This window comes from Epinephelus fuscoguttatus, linkage group LG9 (assembly GCF_011397635.1).
Source record: "Epinephelus fuscoguttatus linkage group LG9, E.fuscoguttatus.final_Chr_v1".
Lineage (NCBI taxonomy): Eukaryota > Metazoa > Chordata > Actinopteri > Perciformes > Serranidae > Epinephelus > Epinephelus fuscoguttatus.
Genome location: NC_064760.1, coordinates 9,601,098 through 9,626,053, shown reverse-complemented (window position 1 = coordinate 9,626,053; position 24,956 = coordinate 9,601,098). Strand labels below are relative to the sequence as shown.

The 24,956-nt window shown below is 39.6% G+C and overlaps 1 protein-coding gene across 2 annotated transcripts in view; it reads right to left on the bottom strand.

The window, feature by feature from the left end:
- fstl5 (follistatin-like 5) overlaps positions 1-24,956 on the bottom strand; it is a 271,372-nt gene that overhangs the window by 155,176 nt on the left and 91,240 nt on the right. The window lies entirely within an intron of this gene.

Here is a 24,956-nt window from a genome sequence, read left to right as displayed (position 1 = left end):
TCATTTGGTTTCATCCAGTGTCAGGATACTTTTCAAACTCACAGCATCATCAAATTATTCATCGTGATAAATATCGATATCGATTGATGCGGGGAAAATTATGGTGATAATATTTTTACCATATCACCCAGCCCTAGACTCACAAGTCAGTCTTTAGATGCTTTGCTTAACTAAAGACTGATGACTTTCTCCCTGATTTTGTGTTTAGATGGGTTGATACAATTTCAGAGTTTAAAAAAACTCCCTACGTTGCAGAACCAATAGTAAATCCGCAGGGCGGTCCTTTGGTGGCTCGCTGAACTCTTGTGCTCGTAAACATAGTCCGACTAGAAACGTGTAGTGGTACAAAATGGCTCAAGTCGCTGTAAGTCCTTCATTTCCACAGTCTTGTGGACTGAGCACACGTTTGATAAAACGGAGTTAAATCTCTCAGCATCCATTTTCAAGCTCTCTGTGTGTTTGTTTCCTTGCGGAAGAGAAAAGGGGGAGCGCACATTTCCGGGAGGGCATGTCCTTTTCAAAAATGCAAGAGGCGTTGTTTTGTTGCCGGCCGTTTTCGCCGGTGTGTTAAACACACTTTAGAAAGGAGTGTCCCCAGACTAACCCAGCCCTATCAAATATTCATTCATTCAATTTTGGCCATCCAGACATGCAGAGTCGCGCCACAGCGGAGCACAGGGTTAAAAGACAGTGAATGTTACTCCATGACACATTATACTGCATGTAATAGAAGCAGGTGCCATAGGCTTGAGCCAATAATAGTGACTTGCAAAAAACAAACAAACAAACTGAAAAAAAAAACAAAACAAAAAACGCTTTGTCTATGAACCCTAACAATTAGTACTGAGTTGGATATTAATCCCATGTTGATGCCAAAGTCATGTTTCATGTGTGTTAGTGGAGCCATTTAATCAATAATAATATCATGAATCTTGTGGTTTTACGACTCTAGTGATTAATAGTATGACGTAAATTTGAGGATCAAATAATTTAATATCATTCTAATATTTAAATAATAAGGAATGAAATTAGAATGTGATTATAGAAGAAGATTGACAGCTATAATAACAACTGACCAAACTCAATCCACACTGTTGAAGACCAAGCAATATGTTCAGAAGCACAAGAAGCAGCAAGTAAGTGGACTATCAGTTGAGGATATTTTGTCAACCAAGGACAGTTTATCATTTATATTGGATAATAATCTGCGAACCTGCTGTGTTGGCACAGATACTGTAGTGTGAAAATGGGTCCATGGAGTACTAGTTAGCCGTTCTGCTGACCATAAGATACTAATCACTTTTACACTTTACCCAGCTATCTTCTTTGTACTCAGAAACTGCTTCTTTGACTCAACATATCAGTGTTCACTTCAACCAATGAGTTTATTTTCGTCCCAAGAGCAGCTCAGCCTCTGAGAAATGTTTGCACAACATGAATAAAATCCCAGCCTGACATAAGTCTGTTTTGTGGTCCAAAGAAGTGCAAGAATCCATCCAGCTTTATGTAGTGGCTCGTATTACATTAGAGACACTAATGGACACAAATGCACACCCACAGTCTCCTGCTCAGGGTATAAAGCAGATCCTTACACTGACCAGCAATAACACTCTGATTATCACAATTCCTCCAGAGTCCTGCTTTTCATCCCACAGCAGGGTCAGCATTAGGTTAAAGGACTCTATTATCATCCATTTAGCCACTCGAGTCATAGCTGGGAACCATAAAGAGCAGAAATCCTATAGATCTGCTGCCCCAGATATGGCATACTCTACAGCCTTTATTGATCGGGTCATAAAGCATTCAGCTTCACAAACAGCCATGGAAACAAGACTATTTTGTCACAACATTCACCTGCCACTATTTCAGCACCTACACAAATCTTTTTTAGAGTTTTATGACATCTCCAAATCACTTATTACATTGACACATTTTCATTAATCATGTTTTTTGTTGAAGTGCATTGTGATCACCCTGGCCATCAGTAAGGAGGAGTAAACAGGTCCAGGTCAGCCGGATTGTAAAGCATTTCTTCTGTGTCCAGAACATTTTTCTTGCTGATGGTTTTGTCAGGAATTGGAATGTTTTCTGATGTATGGAGTAATCTGCCATATTGGCAGCCTGCTCAGTCATTTCTGCTTTTGACAGACTCGCATTCAAACTGATAGAAGCCGTGAGGAAAAAAGTTCCTCAACTAAAATCTGTGAGGAGACTTAAAGTGCACTGCACTGTATGTGCTGAACATTTAACTACTGCTATTCCCTACTGGGAGATGTGGAAAGGCTATAGTATTTCACAAAACCATCAGAGGAATTTTAAAAGTTCAATCAATAATGTCTTCTGTTGAACTACATTAGCCTTTTACTGATTCTTGGCTTAACATTTGGCATGTCATGTCAGGATATTTGAGATTAATTCATAGCTCATAAAAAAGTAAGAAACCTGAATATATAAGACCTTCATCTTAGGCTGCAGTTTCTCCATTGATGAAACAATCTCCACTCAGTGTCCACTTAATCGCTTGTTCTGGAGCTGTCGATCATATACAGTCTTTACCACCAGATGCAGTTTACAATACTGTAAAGTCTAAAGCAACTATAATCAATCTTGTTTTAATAACAAAATGACAAGGTGAAAGGGGTCACTTATAGTAATGGACCTAAAAATAAAGATCACCTGAATCCACAGGTCCCCTTACCTTTACAGAGCTTTATTGTGAGATTCAGCCCATTGTTTAGCTGTCGGGCCTTCAGCTTTACTGCTTTGGTTCACTGTAACTGCTCTCATAGCAGTAGCGGCCATTTTCAGCTAAATATCTCGAAGGTTGGAGATACTGGATTTTAACTACACATTAGTGTGCTCATAGTAACTGCCTCGCATATCTACATCTGTTTGGAGCATTGGTTTGGCACATCCTCAGAAACAAGATACATATGCATATTGCATCTACAGGATGCAATATGCATATAAATGGCAGGCATTGCTGACAGAATGAGAGAAACATACAAGCAATATCATATCATACCATAAACCATGGCACCCCTGCGGCTTATTCTGCCATGATCCACAGGGATCTGAGAATTAACAGTATGGTAACCTCGTCGAATGTCACTCTGTTTATTGTTTATATCATGCAAATTCAAAAATCTTTAATACAGTCTGAGTTCTCTGGTGTGCCCTCTAGTGGAATCCTACAGTAACACAAATAGTACATAGGGAAGTACAGGGAAGTATGTGAATATGTTTATGTGAATGCGTGGTTAAAAACCAAGTGTGTCCCTGGCTTAACAAACCACTGTACACTACCTGTTCAGCACAAGACAGACATGGTTATAGACTAGCAAGTAAACATGGTGGAACATTTAGCATCTCAAGAAGACCAAAAACAGAGCTGAACTACAACTACTGCCTTGCGACTGTATGCCTTTGCAAACCAGTCAAGTTGTACTGATCGTGTACATGCTAATTTGTCCAGTCTAGTCTGTAGTTATGACAATTGACAACACTTTAAAAATGGATGTTCTGCAAAGACTTGTCATATTCTAAAACATGTAAGTTTTACACACACATCCTCAACCCATGAGCACAGAAGATCAACACAATCAGCAGTTTCAAGATCAGTGTCACCAATTCCGTATCTGACCGAATGTCTACCCCTTTGTTCCTGAGTTAAGACGTTAATAATCGACAACAAAGATATTTTTTTATATATATTTTTAGAACACTATGATGTCACAGTGAGGTTGACCTTTTGGATATAAAATGAATATAACATCACTTCATCATTATATTGTATTAGACATTTGTATGAAACTTTGTCACAATTAATGTGTGGATTCCTGAACTATGGCCTATGAACATGTTTTGTGAGGTCACAGTGACCTTGACCTTTCACCAGGGTTGGAAATTTGCTGGTAAAATATGCAAGTGGCTGCTAGATTTGCTTCACCCACCAGCCCAAAACCAACAGTAAACTGTTGAGTGGCTCGTAAATGTTGGAATCCACCACCTGGAGTGGCAGGTGGGTAGAAAAAGGTAATTTACAACAAAGCCTTTCCAGCCTTTGACCACCAGATTCTTATCAGGTTATCCTTGAGTCCCAGTGGACATTTGTGCCAAATCCCTCAAGGCGTTCTTGAAATATTACGTTCAGAAGAATAAGATGGAGTGACCTTGACCAATGAAATTCATTCATTCATTCATTCATCTTCTAACCGCTTCATCCTCTTGAGGGTCGCGGGGGGGCTGGAGCCTATCCCAGCTGACATCGGGCGAGAGGCAGGGTTCACCCTGGACAGGTTGCCAGACTATCGCAGGGCTGACACATAGAGACAGACAACCACTCACGCTCACATTCACACCTACGGACAATTTAGAGTCACCAATTAACCTAGTCCCCAATCTGCATGTCTTTGGACTGTGGGAGGAAGCCGGAGTGCCCGGAGAGAACCCACGCTGACACGGGGAGAACATGCAAACTCCACACAGAAGGGCTCCCACGCCCGGGATCGAACCGGCAACCCTCTTGCTGTGAGGCGAGAGTGCTAACCACCACACCACCGTGCCGCCCTGACCAATGAAATTTGACTACCAAAATCTGATCTGTTCATTGTTGGATGCAAGTGGACATTTGTGCCAAATTTGAAGAAATTGGGGTGTTCTTGATATATCATGTTAACGAAAATGGGATGGACAGACGTAAGTACACACATCAGATGGATGGCTGGACAACCCAGAAACATGGTGTGCGGAGGCATAAAAGAGTGAATATTGAACTTCAGGTGGACAGAAACACGATTCAAAACGAATGTTAATGCTGCTTAGTAACCTGATGGGTGTGTAACTCAACAACTGTCTGCTAACAAGTTCACCGTATCAACTTAAAGGGTGATTTGTCAGTGTTGTCAAATTGTTTCTGCTGCCCCTATTGTCCAAAATATCTGTTATCGCAGGTTTTACAGGACCATGTGATACAGTAAAAAAAATCCAGCACAGGGGACAGTTTGAGAGACATGACAACCAACAAAAACGTCATCTGCTAAAGAAGACCTTGTGGTATGGTCAAAGGTCGTAGGATGAATGGGTAAGTGGACCCTGAGTGAAGTTTCTCAGATGTCTCAAAGAACATCCTTAAGGTGTATGGATGGTGCAAAGAACCTCTGCTTTCCAAATCTAGCTGGACATCAGATAAAATATTCACCGTTAATTATAATTATATGACTAATGCTCAGCAGCATCTGGCCATTTCACAACACTATTTTTACTAAAAGCAAACTAATAACACCACCTCTAATCTCAAGTACAGAATATAACAGGGTTTTTTTTCATAACATCATGCTGCCCATGTGTACACTAATTGTTTGGGGCAGCCCCTTTTCTTCAGGCCAATTAAAAACATGACCTTCAACCTGTATTACACAGAGATTTTTTCTCTCCATTTTTCTCTTGTCCTCCCCTAAAGAGATCCATTGCTCACTTTATTGCACTGTCCAGCGCCTGAAAATCCAACACATTTGTCACGTCACTGGGTCAGATGGGTTGCGCTATACATAGAATGAAGTCAACACTTTGATATTAGAAAACGCCCACAACGCTGCAACCCAGTCAAACCTCTCCCCCTCCACACTCTCCTCTTCTCTCCATCTCTGTATCTGTGTCTTACTCACAAAACGCATTGCTTCAAGCAATGTTGGCAGCTATTGTTCACTTTTATTTCACCAAATTGTTCAAAAGCTTGATATCCAGGATGGAGAAAGTGGGTGGAAACAAAAGAGAGGGAGAAGGAAGAGCGCAGCAATAAAATGAAAAAATTTCAGGATAATGGCTTGCACAGGAAAAGAGCTTTTAACCAATACTTTAATGGAAAGCCATCTTGTGCAGACTGCAAAAATGTTTTTTTGGAGCCCATTCACTCAAAGTAAACACCCTTGCAACAGAATTCAATTGGTCAATTCATCAAGAGTTTAAACAGTTTTTAAGGGTTTATATAAACTTACCAGAAAGTTTTAGAGGACAAAACAAACTGTGAGCTAAATAAATTCTTAAGGGGGGAAAAGGTAATTTTTCAGACAAAAAAAAAAAGTTGGGAAAGTCAACAACCACTGTGAAGGTCCCCTCCAGGAAAGCATTCAACACCCAGCTGCTCCAGTAAGACCCGTAGTCCAAGCAGTGACTCTTTGAAACTGTGCAACTATGTCCCAAAAAGTTGCTGAATAACGTTGCACACATTTCCCCAACTACACTTAATATCTTTCGTCCTTAAGTTTTTCTATTTGGGTATTGTTTTAGCCTCTCTTCTTTGTCACAAATTCCTCTCATGAACATCAATGAAATGATTCTGCACTGCAACTTCTTACTAAGCACTGCGGGGGGGAGGAACATCAAACATGTTTAATTGGCTAATTTGTCATATGATTGTTTGGGATCTGCGGCCCAGTCCTCTGCACACGCCTCTGATGGAATAATTGGCCATTTTAGGCACATAATGAACATGCAAATGAATATAGAATGCTTTGAAGCTGAGCAAGCTATAAATAAACCCATCGATCAAAGACACCAGTTTCTTGTCTTTAAGTGTACAAACCTGCAGGGTTTTGGGCGTTGTCTGCATCCGATTGCTTTCTACAAAAAAACTGCACTAAACAGAACTGATTAGTTTGAGACTATTAATAGATCTGTTGCTTCTGTAGGTGTCGGGTGGAGGTGAAATGTATCCTAGTGAATAATTACAGATTTGAGATTCTCCTCTGGCAGTATGAGGTACTGTAAGTCAAAAATATTTAATTCAACATTTTATTTTTCCAAAGGAACATGTTCATGTTTTAATATCAAAGCCAAGCGTGTTGTCCTTCAAATCAATACAGCACACGTTTTTATGTAATATTTATGATTTGCTTGTGGTTATCATTGAAAACATCTCTTGACTGCAGTCGAACAGTGTTTTGCTTGAAAAAATATGGTATATATATTATTTTTGCCCTAATGATGACTGCTGTAATTGATTCAGTTAGTTCAAGAAAAAAGGCATGAGTCCACCCACAACATGTTTGATTCGAACTTGTGTGCTGAACTTCTTGCCAGCATCCATGTTACTGTTTTATTTACAGTTGTACCTAATGAGGACATGCCTCCATCTCTTTTCCTTAGACTTCTTGCATCGTCCTCGGACCTGTTTATTTATAGAGCTTTTGTGGGACTTTCTTCAGTGCTGAATGAGTCTGAAAATGTAGTAATGGAGAATAGATTGGATTATCTTCTGTTAAGTATGTTTCTCTTGCATTTGAAGTTAGATGTTTATTTCCTTCTCTCAGTTCCTCTGAGTCATGCTTGTAATAAAGGCCTTTAAACAAACTAAGTTAAACTTTCACTATCTCACACACAATAAAGCAAAGCACAATTGCCCAAAGAATCTTTCTTTTGGTGAAGTGGAGAACAGCTGGTGCTAATTGTTCTTATAAATAGGGTAAACCAGGCCTCAGGTGTCTAGACGGAGTACTACTGAGGAACACTTGCAGATAATAAAAGATAGGGAGGCACACTACCCATAAATGCACGCTGAATAAATTAAAGTCTTTTTGTGGGAATATCCTCAAGGATTTCTTCTTTGCTAAAAAAGCACCCTGGTACGTACTTATTTAAAGATACACATGGAGAGATGTGGGGACTGGGACAAATTTAATCAAAACCATGTAATAATTTTGATAACACGGTGTGCATTCATCCCAGCCTACAGAGCCCCACCTCATATTTTTTGGATCAATGAACCAAACGTAAACAGCTACTTTCTTATTTGTTAGTTTGTCATGATATTAGAAAAATATACTTCAAGTAGAGCTGTGACTGCTATGAACACAAGCCACATCATTTCAAAAGACTATAAGAACATAAGAGTTGATAATGCAGCAAAGCTCACAGACACAAAGAGGGACTGTAACATACTCTGCAACAAATCAAAAGACATTCAGTTAAACAAATGAAATGCTTCCAATAATCACACTGTGCAAGGAGCTTCCAACTTGCTGCATAAAATATAATGTGGGTAAAGTAAGCAGCTCGCAACATAGTGATGTAGTAGTGTGATTTAATCACTCTGGTTGTTGTTTGAAGTAGATGCTGCAATTAAACACAAATTAACATCACGACTCAAAGTGATGGTTACTAAGTTTCCTGAGTGGAAACTCCCACAACACTTCCTGCAGGTGTTATCACCCCGTCATCAAATCAGCGCTGTTCTATAAGATCTCCCTCTGCAAGTGGAAAGTCTCCAACATGGGAAAAAAATTAACTTCATACACACAAAGGATAAAAAAGGAAATATATGAACACTGGAAACAAAAGATCAAGAAGCGAGGCATTTAAGCGAGACGAGATTAAAATCACATTAGAATAACTGCTGGCAGTGAAGCCCATCGTGTTTCCTAGATTCAAGGGGAGGGCACGCTGACAACTATGGATCAAATTAAAGTATGGCTTCAAATCGCCAATGTCCAGAGTGCTACACATCTCTTCATCACAGTGCTGAGGAGTCATCATCATAATGGCTATGCTGCAGGTCACTGCTTTATGGTTGATGGTACCTCTACATAACTGAGAGGGGGAGAAGGACGAGGACAGTGACAGATTGACAGTATGGCTGCACATTATTGGGAAAAAACTGACACCGCAATATTTTGCATCTGCAAAATATATGTAATATGAAAAACTACAGACATTTTCACAAGATGACTTTAATAGCTCTATTTGGAAATAATTATTTTAGAATTATTGGTGTGATTTTGTAGGGGAGTGCATCTGCATAGACAATACAAAACAATAATAATAAAAGCTGAAAAATAACTTTTTCCTCTGAAGACTTTTCTGAGGGGGAAATGATGTAGTTAAATTTCTATCAATCCAGGCTAAAGTCAAAGTTTTCAGGTTGCCAACTAATAGCAGCGCATGCTTTGGGTTGTGAGACAGACTTCTCTTGTAGATTAACGTAAGTGTTAATGCTACCTTTCCAGCCTCACAGCTCCGAACTGTAAAAGGGACACCCTTGGTTTCTTTAGGCTACGTCATTTAGCTTTAGCCTGGCTCATAGCTGGTAACTAGCTTTTAGCTCTGCGGTGATGAATAGTCAGGAGACTTCATGATAACGTCACATTAAACAGATGCTTTGTTTCTCATGCACAGCAAGTACAAAACACAGCCCTTTTAACAGATGTTACACTGGAGCCTGAGCTTATGTAAACACTTTCATCTGACTACTGTAGCTTTGGAAAAGCATGAGTGTGTCCGCAGCACGTGCCTGCCCAGGAACAATCTGTCAATCATTGCTCATGGACTGAAACTGTTCAACTAGGCAGCGCTGATCAAATATGAATCAAGATTCTGTAAGTGCATTGCCTATTTTTTGCCTCAAATGTTTTCGGACACATATTTTTGTGTACTGTTTAGCAGTAAAATAAGAATGTTTTTGACTCTGCCGTCATGTTGAAAACAGTTATCGGAGTATCAAACACCGTCCACCAGCTGGATTAACTTCCTGTACAGTACACTACAAACAATACACTAAAACATGTTTCTGAAAACATCAGAGCTGAGAAATAGGCAATGCAGTTACACAATCTTGTTTCATATTTGATCAGTGCTGCCATAGTTCCTGGAGCAATTGACACAACTGACAGCTGTGTTAGAAACTCCTCGAATCTGATGGGTTGCTGCTGACTGCACCATGATTTAAGCCAAAGCCATTAGAGGCAGTAGGAAGAGGAAGAGGAACATGATCTTTTTCACAGGCTATGGGTACGTTCCAAATTGCATACATTTTCTTTTTACCTTTAGTAGGTACTGCAGCTGTAGGTAATGATGGTAATGCAGTATGCACACAACCAAGACATACTACTTCCTCATAATGTTCGTCCTTGAACTTTGACCCTCTTACTTATATGTGCATTACCATGGAGATAAAACAAATTGCCCTTCAACAAGCTCGCCAGAGTTGGAGGTCAACCTGGACAGCTCTGATGTTGTTATTTTGCAGTATATTACAACTGCATATATTTTAGACTCAACATATCATATTCACAAATTGCATAGTCGATACATTTTGTTGTTGGTTATATTTATGACTATTTTATGTAATTAAACAATTAATAATCCTATTATTACTAATCAACTGGTCATCAGTCACCCAAATGTACTGTCAGCCATCATTGCTACTTCTGACAGTGGAACATCCTGATATTTTTAGCTGCATTTGACATACTATGTAATGGGAGACACTAACTGACACTGATCCCCCTCCCCGCACCTGGAAACAACCTGATACAAAACAGGGCTACAAGATTGCCTGTGAAGGTTTTCATTATTTTCCCCATTTCCCTTAACTAATTGTATTCATTCAGACTAAAGTATGCAATGCATTCATGTACCGTATGAATGCTTGGAAACATACAAATGATCCCTTGCATCTCTTTTTCATCAGAGAGCGTCAGTGGCCATGATGAAAGAATTAGAAATGGAAAAAGAAAAAAACACTTTGTCCCTGCGTCTTGAGATGCTCTTAACCTCTTATGAGGAGGCAGCAGTTAATTTACGATCCTCTAATGTCTTTCTAAAAATGTATTTTGTTGAGATGCCAAATGCATATACCTCGCAAATGTAACATGTATAATGGGTTTCCAATTTACCCAAACTGCAAGTGTTTGGATCGTGAGAGGAAAATAACACAAACACTAGAATAATATTCAGACTCCAGAGAGACCAGACTGACTGTGTCGGTTCAAACTCAGGTCCTTCATGCTGTGAGCTGACAGTGCTTACCACAGAGCAGCTAATGTGGCACCGAGTATTAAAGGACCTGTCAATCAGTTTTGGAGTGACAGCAGGTGCCAACTCTGTGTTTTGAATTTGGGGGTAAGGCCTATGCTTTCACATTTTGATCAGTGGATTCAGAATGCTTTTGGGAAAACAGGCCTTCAACATGAGAAGGTGAGCAACTGGGAAGCTGTAATTCACAGCTGCTACTGAAGGCATCAGCTTGTAACAAACCCCGCTCATGACAGGAGCGGCCGTATAAACCTATAACCACAGACTTACCAGCTAATTCAGGTGACTTGTTGGGGGCTCGGTGTTTTGTCACTTTGACAGGAGTCAGGGCTGTGAATAAACAAACTGAACCCACAGCCTTTAAAATTAGACCACTGTAGCTGCTCATCCTTGTCATACAGCACAGGGGATAGCGGATCCAGGCCGTGTCCTTCAGTAAATATTAACTGTCCTCGCCATCTGCACTGACTTTTCACCCTCGTTTTCCCTTTGAAGCCACACTGTACACTAGATCCCCATATATCTTGTGTAGCTCAGCCCATGATTGCAGGTTTCAGTAATCTTGCCTTTTGATCAATAACACAAGCAAGACAAATACATCTAAGTGCTACTAGTGACTGTGGAGGCCTGGGAAGAAAACTGGAAATATTTTGTCAGACAGCACAAGTGTGAAATATACACTGAGTGCCTTCACTCGGAGAACAATGAGATTACAGATTTTCAAATGTGTACAGGTGAGGAGTTTTGATTCACCTTGACATAACATTTCACCCTCATCATATTTTCAATTTCTCCACCTAATTCCGTGTGTATTATTATTGGTTATTCTCTTTCCTTCCCCAGAGCATCCATCCAGACCTTACTGCACAAGAGGAGCTATTCCTGCAAGCCCAGACACAAAGAGTGATGAGACCATTGTGCTCTGAAATTTCCCTGACCATATCAGTTTTCAACAAATTGGCCAGCACCACTCCCTACAGCTATGTCATACATCTACAGTGTTTTTCTACTGCATCTGTCTTCATTCAGCTATAATAAGGGAGGCTAACAGTGCCATGTATTCAGCGATATGACCATCATTAGCAGATGCCTGTGTCAGAGGAAAAAAGGTGGATAAATCAATGGAAAAAGAAGCGATAATATCTTTGTTTTATTGTTAACTCAACAGCTCTGATTATGGAAAGCTATGCTGTATCATTCAAAGTTTTTTCAATGATCTGGATTTGTGAAACATCGATTTGTCCACCGTAAAAACATATATGAATGCTCAGTGGCATTGCTCCAGACAATAGACCTTTTCAGTGTCTCCTATTAAAATATGGCAAAGTGATTCATGGAGGCACCATTCATTCCTGTTCCAAAAAGTAATTTCATTGCCTTCTTTCAAGTTTTATGCCACGGACCTGGCCTTGTATTTCTCTTTTCTCTGCATCATGTCAAACATTAATTCTTTTACTGACCACTGAAAATGGCACAATGATGGCAATGAACGTATGCAAGGCGAGGACTTTCAAGGCTGAGGATATGTTGCTCTCTTAGCAGCTTTATCTCTCAGGTAATGGCTTCTTTGCCCTTATTTTGTCTTTTTTCTTGACAGTGATGAGGCTGTTGTCACAAATATCCATTTTCAGAGAAACAAAACACTCCGAGAATTGTGATATCATATAAGCTTTTTTTTTTTTACGGTGTCAATTTATACACACCAAAGATAGTCGCACAGCCTCTGTAGTGCCTCTGTAGTGCCTCTGTGTGTGTGTGTGTGTGTGTGTGTGTGTGTGTGTGTGTGTGTGTGTGGCTCTTCTTAGTTACAAAAAAAACTCAATCTGACCCTGCATCAACTGATCTGATACACAGCAGATGAGCACATAATCTGGATAGATTGAACTGGAACATTAATCTCCTTTGCTCTGAGTGCTGCAGAATTCAACAAGAACACTTAGCCAGTTGCCACAGCCAAGACTGTACAGGCTGTATGTCCAAAACTCATAATAATGTCTCTGGAAAAAGAAAAAAAAAAAAAAAAAATGAAGTGCAGCTCCAAGTGGGATGCACAATTATGACCAAAATGATAATCACAAATACTTTGATCAATATTGAGATCACGATTAGGGTTGCAAATTTTAACCACAGAAAACAAACAAAACAAAGCTTATTGATTGATCAATTAAATTAACCTTTAGCTAAGCCCCGCCCCTTTGTGATGGTCCAACAAGCTGTCAGAGCAAGCATGGAGCCCACACTGTAACTAACTGCACTCCCTGAAGAAATATTATCATATTTTGGAAAACTCAAACAGTGATTCCAGAGAGAAGCAGACAGAGAGGTCTACAGTCTGTGTTTGAAGGATATATCCAGGATGTCAAACTGACTCAGCAGCAACAACAGGTTAAAAAGACAAAGATAGTTAGAAGCTAAAGCCGAACTATAGGCTACAGATCACAGTGTAAAAGTGAACCACCACATCACTGCTGATCGCCACAGAGCACAATATAAAGGGAAACTTCTCTGATATTGAACCAGCTGTGTGGCATCGCAGCATGTGCAGATGAAGAGTGTTTGGGTTCGCCCCTGTGCTGCTGCAAGCACCTGGACCTCCACCGCCAGACAGGCAGGGATCTCCGGGGGAAGTCAAACAACGTACATCTGCGCACAATGCGATGACACACAGCTGGATGAATATCAGCAAAGTTAGAGCATTGCTTTCACTTTCAAGTTGTGATACGTTCTTGCTAATGTACAAATCATTGCAACAAAGTAAGACCTAAAAAATAAGGTTCTTCTTCTTCACCTGAATTCAGTGCATCTCCAAGAGGCAAAATATAAATAGAAGCAATTATTGGACAAACATCTTTGGCCAAATGAAGGTGACTGCATTGGTTATTTTAGTGCGTCTTAGATGCAGTGGCGCACTGTACTGCCTTGTTGAATGTCTGAGCTGAAGCTGACCAAGGCTGCTGATTCACTGAGGTAACAATAGCGATGTTATTCCTCTTGGCCTTTCAGCATTTATTGTACCACAGTTTGAAGTGTTTTTTTCAGGAGGTTGAACAAGTTAGCTGTGACGCTTTTAGGCGCAGAAACAAGTCTATGCACTCTAAATCCAAAATACCTCCAAACAATAGATGATGATCCGTAAAGACGGGACTAGCTCTTCACCTTCTGCTCCAGACATGTGATTTTCGTTTTGTCCACCTGATATCTGTTGTATATTACTGTTCTATTCTACTCTGGACTACAGCCACAACAGTCAGCAACGTTTTTCACAGGCTGCTGCTGTGTGCAGGCATGAAAGCTGCCATAGCTGTAAGAGCTTGATTTGATATGCGGCAGAGTTCTCTATTAGCAGAGCGCTTATTTTAAGTGTCAGTATTGCAATCAATCATGTTCATTTAAATATGGGAAACTATAAGTGTGCGTAATATTTGACTAATGTGCAGCCCTATCTTGAAAATAAAAATATAATAGGAGAAGAAAATGATTTACCGAAATAATTAAGTCAGCTATGATTTCTAAACATGTTTTGTGTCCTGTATGTGGGCCTCAGATAAATAAGAAAGCAAAAACTTGAACCAACAAAGCAGATCATGACGAATACAGACTTGAACTTCAGAGTCGACCGGCACCAAGACCCTGCAGCTGACAATGGTTTGGACGCCCTTGCAAACTTAATGATCCACAGGTCTAGATTTTAATGAGGAGCTTGTTCTTTGGCGCTGCTGTCGATGACAATGCCAGGTCTCGCACAGAGGTCGCAGCATTAATGGCGCCACAGAGTCATTAAAAGAAAGCAAGAACACACAGGAGGTTCTGTCCCTTTACTGTACACAAGCTGATCTCACTGGAATGCCTCCGGTGGGGGAAGGCACAGACACATCACTAAGGTAGAGGGTCTCTGGAGGCCGGTAGCTATGATGCTTCATGAGCATGTTTTTCTTGGCAGAGCCCAGGGGAGTCGTCCACAAAGAGTTCGCTATGCTGAGATACCAGGGAGGCAGCCAACAACAACAAAAGCACAGGAGTTCAACTAGTTCTACTTTTATAGACACAGCCTAATTACAGATGTTCACTGTGTGGCGTATGTGCCTTGTTTGGTGCAAAATATAAAGTGTGACGGGTTGTACAGTAGGAACATAACTATAGAACACTAAGATAAAAAGAAGACAGTTCTATGGTTATTCTGAGTCACATACTGTTCACACCACCTCACAGTTGCCTCATCACTGAATACACATCTATACAAACAAAACCCCCCGAAAAAGATGACTGATGTCTAATACAAGACTTCTATATAATATCTATAATATAAATACCTGCTTTGTAACCAAAACCACATACAAACCACTCCTCTTTTTCCAAGTAAGTTTAATTAGACAAGACAAAACATACATTAGACCCTGTGACCGACGCTGACTTGTCACAGGGAATGGAAGGGTCAAGCCCCCATCAACGTCAAACCTCTATTGATTTTTCCCTCTCAGTGATTATGCAAAATCTGACATGTTTACCCTCTGAGTAGTTTCTCACCCACAAACGGGCTAACTCACCTCCTCTCTCCCTCTTTCTCTCGTTCTGTCCATCAGATCGTATCACTGCAGCTTACATACCCTGCACATCCCTAATGGTTTGGAGCACAACTTAATCACATTTGTCACTAACAGAGGAAGGAACAATATACAGCCTCTATGTTAGAGCTACAGTACGCTGTGTTAAAAATTTGTCAGCTTTAACCATCAGCTATAGTAAATACTTTGAACCCTGAGATGCTTACTGATGCCCAAATCTTGTGTATATAAGAGCTTAAGTACTTAGATGATTGATCTATTAGTTGAACAGAAAATCAAGAATTGTGCTACCTGAGTCATACAAACGAAACACATACTGGACCATAAATCACTGCACATTTTGTATTCATCACTTGTACTACCATATTTGACTTACTCTGTGTGGAAGTTTGGGACCACACTTACAAAAGCAACTTACAACCATTTAACATCCTTCAGACAAGAGCAATCAGGACACCATATAATGTGGGGTACAGGGAACACACCAACACACCGTTTTTAAAGTCACATGTATTGATATTCTTAGATCTGGTCACATTTAAAACTGCAAGTTTACAGCAAGAAATAATCTACTTCTGGGCAACATTCAAAAAATGTTTTGTGACACGGAAGTGGGTTAAAACTTCTGGAATGGGCTGTGTGATGAGTTGAAACAAAGCACAAATATAAATCAATCTTTAAAACTATACACACTATACATTTTTGGCAGATACATAAATGAGGAAAGGTTGTGCTAGAGGAGTGCGTATTTAGTTTGTATCACTGGGTGGTACTTGGACTGTAAATAAACTGGGTTTATTACTTATTTATTAATTGGGTAGTAAATAGACTGGGGATAGTTGCATATTAGTTGTAAATAAATTTGGGAATTTGTATAAATAATGTATGAATTAAAAGAAGAAATGTAAGAAAGGGGTAGGGACATATATTTATTACCTCCGCCAAGGAGGTTATGTTTTCGCCGGCGTTGGTCTGTTTGTCTGCAAAATAACTCGAAAAGTTCTGAACGGATTTTGATGACAAGGAACAGATGATAAAATTTTGATGGTGATCGGTTGAAGTGAAGTGAATAAAATAATAAAATGGCGGGAAATCCGAGCTGCTTGGCAGAGGTCTGTGCTCTCCGAGTGCTCTAGTTATATATATATTATATATTTATCTTAGGTTTGAAATAAAGTCTTTTTGACCTACCTGTAAAGATGAGCAGTATTTCTCTGGATTCAGTGATAGTAAAACCACTGTTAGTATCTCTGGATTTTGTTTGTTAGCAACTAAAACAATTTGAAAATGTCTGCTTGCAGTCAGGAAAGCTGTAATGGGCATTTTTAACCCTTTTCTGATGTACTAAAGATAATCTGATTAATCAAGATGATAACCAGCTGAATAAACTGCAGCCCTACAGGGAATGGTTGTACAGAGACATACACAGCAGGGGTGCAGGTGAGATCACTCATACAGTACAGGTAGTCAAGCAACGTCAATGGCACTGTAATTATGAAAGTGAGAGTGCTATTCTAGGCTCCAAGATTTTACTCAATCATATTTTGTCATTTAAATGTAGCAAACATTTCAGATTGAAACCATAACTGTAATTAAAAGTTCTACACTATTACACTACTTTTCCTGTCAGGTATATTTAGCTAGACGCTACATCCTATTAATGGCAGAATACTAACTTTACATATCTTAGATTTTAGCCATTCAGCCACATAATTAAAATCTATAAACTCTAATTATCTCTTTTATTAACATGTTTGAATGGATTTGAATGTTCAGTATTATTACCTTCAGTTTAATTCAAAGGCAAGGTCCATATTAAAAATCACCTGAATGCATTAGAGGTGATTTTTCAAACCCTGCATGATTGGTGACTGTGTGAATATGTGTTTGTCTTTTGAGATATGCAGGTTTGGATTTGGTATGGCTTAAATGTCCAAATCAATATTTTATGTAACAGCACGAAGTCTGCAGGCCATTTCACTTCATCCAGGTATGATGTAATCTAACACCACCAGCCCATCCCAGTGCTGAAACAAGGCTCATATACAGATTTGATCCATGTTTCCCAACATCATGATGCAACAGTTAAGTGAATGATGCAGTGCAACCGCATGGCAAATAGTAAATAAAAAACTGAGAAGCTCTGGCACAGGAGTTTTATTGGGAGCCAAATGTCTGAAGGTTTTCTAAATGTATGATCTCCCAGATAATTGGATGTGCTGAATGCACTGAAACCACTCGCTTGATGTGCCACAACCTTAGCCCTGATTGTCTCCGCTCGTGGCAATTGCCTGCTGCCGAGATTGCTCGCCTTCATGCACACATTTCCCTCCGCAGATTGGACAGGCTTTTGTGCACCACTTAATTTTCAATCAGATCCGATCCTGGCTAAGTTGCCATGCAGTGCGAGGGGTAAATGGTGGGTCATATGCTCTCCCCAGTGCTAATGAGAAGCTTCAGTCAACACATGGCTGTCATTTTTTATCCTGTCTTCCATAGCTGATATGAGGCAAAGAGAAGGTATGGCTGACAAGGCCTGTCCATTTCCAACATACCCCAGCCAGCTGGGACCAGAACCAATAATGGCTCAGCTTCTTTGCATATGGTGTCAGTTCAAAAGCAATCATTTCCACGGCTCTAAGTTTAAGCTTGCCCAGGGGACTAATCGTCTGTCTATCAAATTAATATAAAGCAGAATCTTTTCAGTGATCATGAGATGGCCTGGACTTGTCTGCTGATGATATGTGGTCTCATTAAGACATCAGTGAGAGATCTGAATACAGGAGATAATGGTACAATATCACAGCTCCTGTTAAAGAATCGACCGATGCTAGGCAACATCATATTCTGCTGTAGCACCATCACTTTTCAAGAGAGCAACTTAAAGCGGAGCAACACCTAAATTTAGACTTTTGATATATCATTTCCATGGCCTTGGAAATTTTATTCAATATTTGCGAACATGAGCTGCTCTTTCTCAAAGCAAAGTAAATCTCCTGCTTGTGATGTCATAGGGTATAAAGTCTGGAGCTGCTCCACGGACACTGAATGGGAGCATGATTTGTGGATGCCCACAATGTTTGTTTCCTTTTTTATACCCAAATGACCTTTAATCTGTTGCAGTGTTCTCAGTTCTGAAACTGAAACTCTACCCAGATACACAGGACATTCCCATGTGTGCTCTCAGCACCATCTAGAACATCCTTCCCAATTCACTGTTTATGGAGCAGCCCTAAACTTTATACCCCATGACATAACAGATTTGAGTTTTAGTACTCTAGTTTTTGGATCTAGGTGAGTAGTTCGTGTTAACCAATATTTTTAGACTGTGTTAGACCACATGAATAACATTGAAAATGTTTGTAGTTCCTCTTTCAATACATATCTTAAATTGCTGATCAGGTTGGGAGATCGTTTTTAATTTCATACTGTCCAACCTTGGTTACTCAAGATTGTCAGTAGGTTGGTGAAGATTCTCAGTCATCCAGGTCATGGTAATCTTAAGTGCTTTATCATAGGCAACTGGACTTGCCTGAGTTTCCTGACGACACCTGACCTCTCATCCAAGATGCCTCTTGAGTTCTGACCTGAAAAAGCCTCTCAAATACAATGATATAACACTTAAGACTGTCAAAAGGTGATCCAATGACCAGGGGTTGGCAGGAGTAGGAGGTGGTCAGGGGAGTTATGCCACAGTGTGCTGATATATGTCAGCAGGCTTTGTGGTGTAGACTAAGCATTTCATCTATCTAAATAAACTCCCACTATCTGCGTATTTGGAATTTAAGCACTTGACCTTTAAAGAAATATTTTGCCAATAAAAAGTATATTAGTAAATAAATCAAATTTTGTTTTTCTTGCATGTCTCCATGGAAAACAGCCAACATATAGATTTATTTATTGATTGATTGATTGGGGACCACATTTGACAACAGCAATACTACATCAAAACATTTATTTACAAACTCTCACAGAACTTATGCAGTATATTCCAAGTCTCATTTATCCAGTCGTATATTCAGTGCTTCAAAAACAAATGGAGAACTAAACTGAAAGTAAAACTTACCTATGCTCTCTTCAAAGCCAGACTCTATTACTAAGGTTTTTAGAGGCTAATTTTTTTTTTTACAAATGGTCATTTTGTGGGTAAAATATTCCTTAAAGCACTGACCTCTTCATTTAAATAAATAGTTGTCCATTTCAAGCATGTTTTGTATTTCTAAGAGTACGTCATAAAGTTACTTATTTGAATCAGATTTCATGGGTGAATTAACACATTCACAGTGTTAAAATCTTTCTATTACCTTGATAATTACATTTTTAGTAGTAGTAGTAGTAGTAGTATATTTATTTGTTTTAAATAAATCATTTATTCTCTGTTTAGCAACACAATCAAACCTTTAGGCTTTCTTCAAGTTAAAGGTACATGGATAAACATCATAAAAGAAGAAAAGAAGACATCTGGGGTTTTTTTTATTTAAACATTGAAAAATATATTTTTTTAGAGCATTATCTCTTCTATTCAAGCAATGCCCCCTTTATAAAGTTTGTGTGACTGCTTGATATGACAATATTACAACATCATGTTCTGTTTAACATTATTATCTTATCTTTAACATCACAATCCAAATTATATCCATAGAGTTAACTACTCCTATGGACTTAGCCTTATTATCGGTGTAGGAAACACAATTGTCCCTTCAATTGTCAGCACACAATCCAATCACCAATCGGCACAAGGCTCATTAGTGGCATTATCATAGATTACCTAAGATAAATCTGAAAAGGTAAATCCATTATATAAACACAATGATTTTTGTAAAATGTGTCTTGGCAAATCGCTAAAAAATTGTTTTAAGAATATTTGCACTGGAAGAGGTTCTGTGTAGTAAAGGATTTTAGATCTGCTGGACACACAGGGGTCTAAAATAAGATGACCTGCACATCAATAATTAAAACTAGGTTTGGTGAGTGAACGTGGTGTGGTGTGGAAGTGGCTGATAAATGATGGAAATAGACCATGTGTGACCAGCTGATCGCCATTTCATTAGCTTCTGTATATCTAACAACAAGGGAAGTATGAGCCAATTTGTGGCAGTCAGCAGAGCATTAGTGGAACCAGCATGTCATCCATCTGGCAGTGACAGTTCATTTATGGCATTGTGTACTGAATTTAACAGCCTATGGTCATAGATTACAACCAGTTTAATATACGGGACAAGAGGAAGACCTTATGCTGCTGTAATGACAAGGTCTTTATGCAGATCCTGTGGCAACAACTGAGGGCTGGATACACTGAGAGTTCTTCACCCGTTGTTCAGGCTGCATATGACACATCCTAAACACATGTGGAGTAATTATTAAACAGAGACACCAGGCTGGAGTCCTACCCTGCAAGTGCTCTCATTATTTTTTCATATAAGGGAACATCATGCAAGCAAGTGTTGAAGAAAACTGTCCGCCTCTTAACTGGAGCACTGTATGTCAGTATTATGGTAAGCTGCATATATGTGATCCTGTGCACAGGTAGGTTTTACATGGGAATATCATTATTAAGAGTGAGTTAGGTTAATCTACATTCGTCAACAGGTAAGTTTAGGTATAAAGGTAGGTTCATTCATTCATTCATTCATCTTCTAACCGCTTCATCCTCTTGAGGGTCGCGGGGGGGGCTGGAGCCTATCCCAGCTGACATCGGGTGAGAGGCAGGGTACACCCTGGACAGGTCGCCAGTCTATCGCAGGGCTGACACATAGAGACAGACAACCATTCACACTCACATTCACACCTACGGACAATTTAGAGTTATCAATTAACCTAGTCCCCAATCTGCATGTCTTTGGACTGTGGGAGGAAGCCGGAGTGCCCGGAGAGAACCCACGCTGACACGGGGAGAACATGCAAACTCCACACAGAAGGGCTCCCATGCCCGGGATCGAACCGGCAACCCTCTTGCTGTGAGGCCAGAGTGCTAACCACCACACCACTGTGCCGCCCAAAGGTAGGTTCAGTGGTAGGTTTAAAGATTGAAGAAAACTGAAAATTCCTCTGATGATGGCGCAAAATGTTAGGTCAGGATATCATTAAAGTTACAACTCAACATGGTTGTGTATACCAAAATTCATGGCAATTCATTTTACAGTTGTCAAGATATTTCACCAAAAAAAACCCACCAAGGCGTTAGAGAAAGCGTCAGAGGAGGACCAAACCCTGTCAGCTTCATCTTCTCTGTACCATGAATATCTGTTCAAAATTGAATGTCAATCCACCCAATCGTTGTGGAGATATTTCAGTCTGGACCAAAGTAGTGGCCCGACCAATAAATCGACTGACATCACCACCCCTCAGGCCAGCTGTTAATGTGGCTACAAAGTAATCACTGCTTCTTGGCCTGTGGCCTGACTTTCTACCAAAATTAACTTAAATCTGTTAAGCAGACATCCTGGTAACTAACAGAGACTAACACACAGAGGCACAAATGGGACCCAAACATAACCTCCTCCATGCTGGTAACTAATATTGAACTGAGGGAATTCATTATTATGCTGTGATAATGAGTATATCTCCATATTGCTAGGTAAATTGAACCCATTACCTGGAGGACAAATAATCAAGTAACACATTTAACATGCCATTGAGGGCACATTCCATTTTACCCGCTAATAACCCCTGAATCATAATTACATCTAGATTTGGTTGTAAGCTCTATTACATTTGCTCAATTATCCATTTCCTCTGATTGCCATGGTGTCTTTTGTAGTTGCAACAAAGAGCAAATCCTCAGCGGCTGTGTAACATTTAGGCGATCCCTCTGTTTTCCTGTGTAAAGATTTAAAACTGTAAACAACATTTTTATAATTTACGATTTTATTTTTAAATATTTTAAAATGCTCGGAGAGAAAACAAAGCCTTTAGCTGAGATTACTAATCGCTCCAACAGGTTCCTGTGTCCTCTCCCTGGAGCTCTTGTCCAATGAGAAATTGATTACATATCAGTCTGAGTAAAAAGAAGAAACGTCTGGACTGAGCGAAGGAGGAGATGAGAGAAAAAAGAAGGCTCGTGTTTTTTTTATTCTGTCTTTTGGCTCCTGTTGATCTGATATTGATCGCCTGACATTGGTCAAATATCCCACTCTGCATTGCGGATAGATGCTGATTGGGTGTAGAGGGGATGGGGCCGGAGGGGGTGTAGTCTGACAGGACAGGGCGTATGTGAGGCTGATTAAGACTGTCACCCACTAGGAATGTTTCACTGATCTAAATGCCTTATTTTGTGATTTGGATGAAACAGATGCTTTGATTGTTAACATTGGCGTACCTACTCGCTCTCTGCACAGGCTGCTCTTAATGTATGCCAAGTCTTGAGGCTGCGGTTTTAAGATGGTTTGTATGTTGGCTCTTGTATTATGTAGGGAATAGCTGTAAACACACACATGTTCTCCTTTCCTGCAGTGAGGCTTTGTTTGTCCCTAAATTGAACGTTTCAGTGGAGGAAGAAAGCGTACTTGGTAAGACAAATGTGTTGTTTGTTTTTTTGTTTTTGGTTTGTTTTGCCTTTACAATCTGAGGATGTTGCCCCCAAAAACCCTCTGTAAGGAGGACCACAGAGACTTTCATCAGCAACTCTGTATAGATCCAAAGTCATTCCCAGTCGTATGACTTTTCAAAGTTAACAAGTGAGCTGAGAAACACCGTCGAATCAATGCAGAGACTCAGTCAATCACTCATGAATATTATGAATATGCTGTCTGCAAGCAGTTTGCAACTATTCCCCTTTGCCCTGAACAGAACAGAAGGTGCACAGTGTCAGGAGCTCTTACCTCACTGATGTCTAGCTTTACAAAAGGGAGAGTCGCCTTGTTTCCAGGGACTAAGAATAATTGGTGTGTTTATACAATCAATGGTAGAGAGCAGTCAGCCTTCTCTGGGGAATTATGAACACTACAGCACTACCACCTGCTTCTGCCTCTAAAACGAGCCGAGCATTTCACAAAGAGCTATATGACTGCTTTCAGATTGTGTCTTTTGTTCTTTGCGTTGCATTTGCTATGCAACGTTATAGACTGCTGTACTTGTCAATATTACACATCAGTGTTTTTGTATGTTCTACAATGTCTTTTGTGCTGGCCACATTACATCTAAGATGTTCTTCAACACTGCTATGTGCTATCATGTTATTTGATGTACTGTACGTGCTTGTATTTTGACATTAAGTACCTAGATTTGCAGTACAACATGCATCTACTTCAAAATGGTAATTGTTTTGCGGGGAACATAAGAGATACCCCCATAATTACGTTGCTGCTTTTCATGTTTTTCTCTGTGTAATACTCCCACATGGATTCACCAACATCATTATTTTCTTTATGACAAGATGAAAACGCAGACGCTTGAGTGGATCCTCTTTTACAGAGTACAGCTTCTCCAACAAGAACCCCGGGTTGTTAGAAGATTTGCACAACAGTTCATTTTTCAGAAGTAGGACTAGATGGGTTATCTGTTTTTTTTAATAGCGCTGTCTTTTTAAAGGACTAGTTCAACATTTTGGAAACATGCTCATTTGCTTTCTGAGGAAAAGGTTCAATTAGAAGGGTGTTACCACTCCTAAGATGACAAGATATATCCATCAACACCTATAAAATCTCACTCATCAACACGTTTTTCCCCTCGATTTTGTCTTCTGGCTTTCTGTACATTTTGGAATGTAGGAATAACTTTGACAAACACCATCCCTCCCATCCTGAGTAACAAAACTTTCTACGTTAAAGGACAAACTTTGACAAATATTATCATATATAAATGTGCAAGCTATATTAGATAAGTGAGATTTAACAAACACACAAAAATAAATACATAAATAACATAAAAATAAAAATTAAACAGGGAGGAAAACTTGAAATAAGAAATGAATAAAAACTCACAGCTACTCGTACACAGATGCTTACCTATATACATTAATACATACTGTGCATACCACAAAGCATATAAACATAACTCATAATTATTAATTATGAGTATATTATTATTATTAATCATAATTAGAATGAGGACTGTTCAAAACACTCATTATTCTATTCTCTCTTCTCTAATTAATGTTATATCTTTTTTTGTTCAATCCGCACAAAAACAGGAGAGTATAAAAGACAATTTGCTGGTTTACCATGGGTTATGTGTCAGACCATTTCTTGGATGCTGACAGTAACTTCCTGGAGTCCCCACTGGTTGCCTGGTGACTACTTAATTAGTGAGCTTAAGAGATGCTGGTCAGCGGATTTTGTTATCATCAGACTTAGCCATGCTAGCTGTTTCCCCTGTGTTGAGGCTTTATGCTAAGCTAAGATAACCGGCTTCTAGCTGTAGCTTCATATTGTATGTACAGATTTGAGAGTCATATTTCCCCCAAATGGCTATTTATTCCTGTAAGTCCACAGTCCTCAAAGTTAATTCAGCAGAAGCTGCTCAACATCAGAGCCAGTCCAATATTTGGATATCATTTCTGTAAAACAAGCAAGCTCCACAAAACACAACATCGTGATCAATTTCTTTGTTTACTTCGTTCACTGTTTGAGGGTGAGCTTATTATTT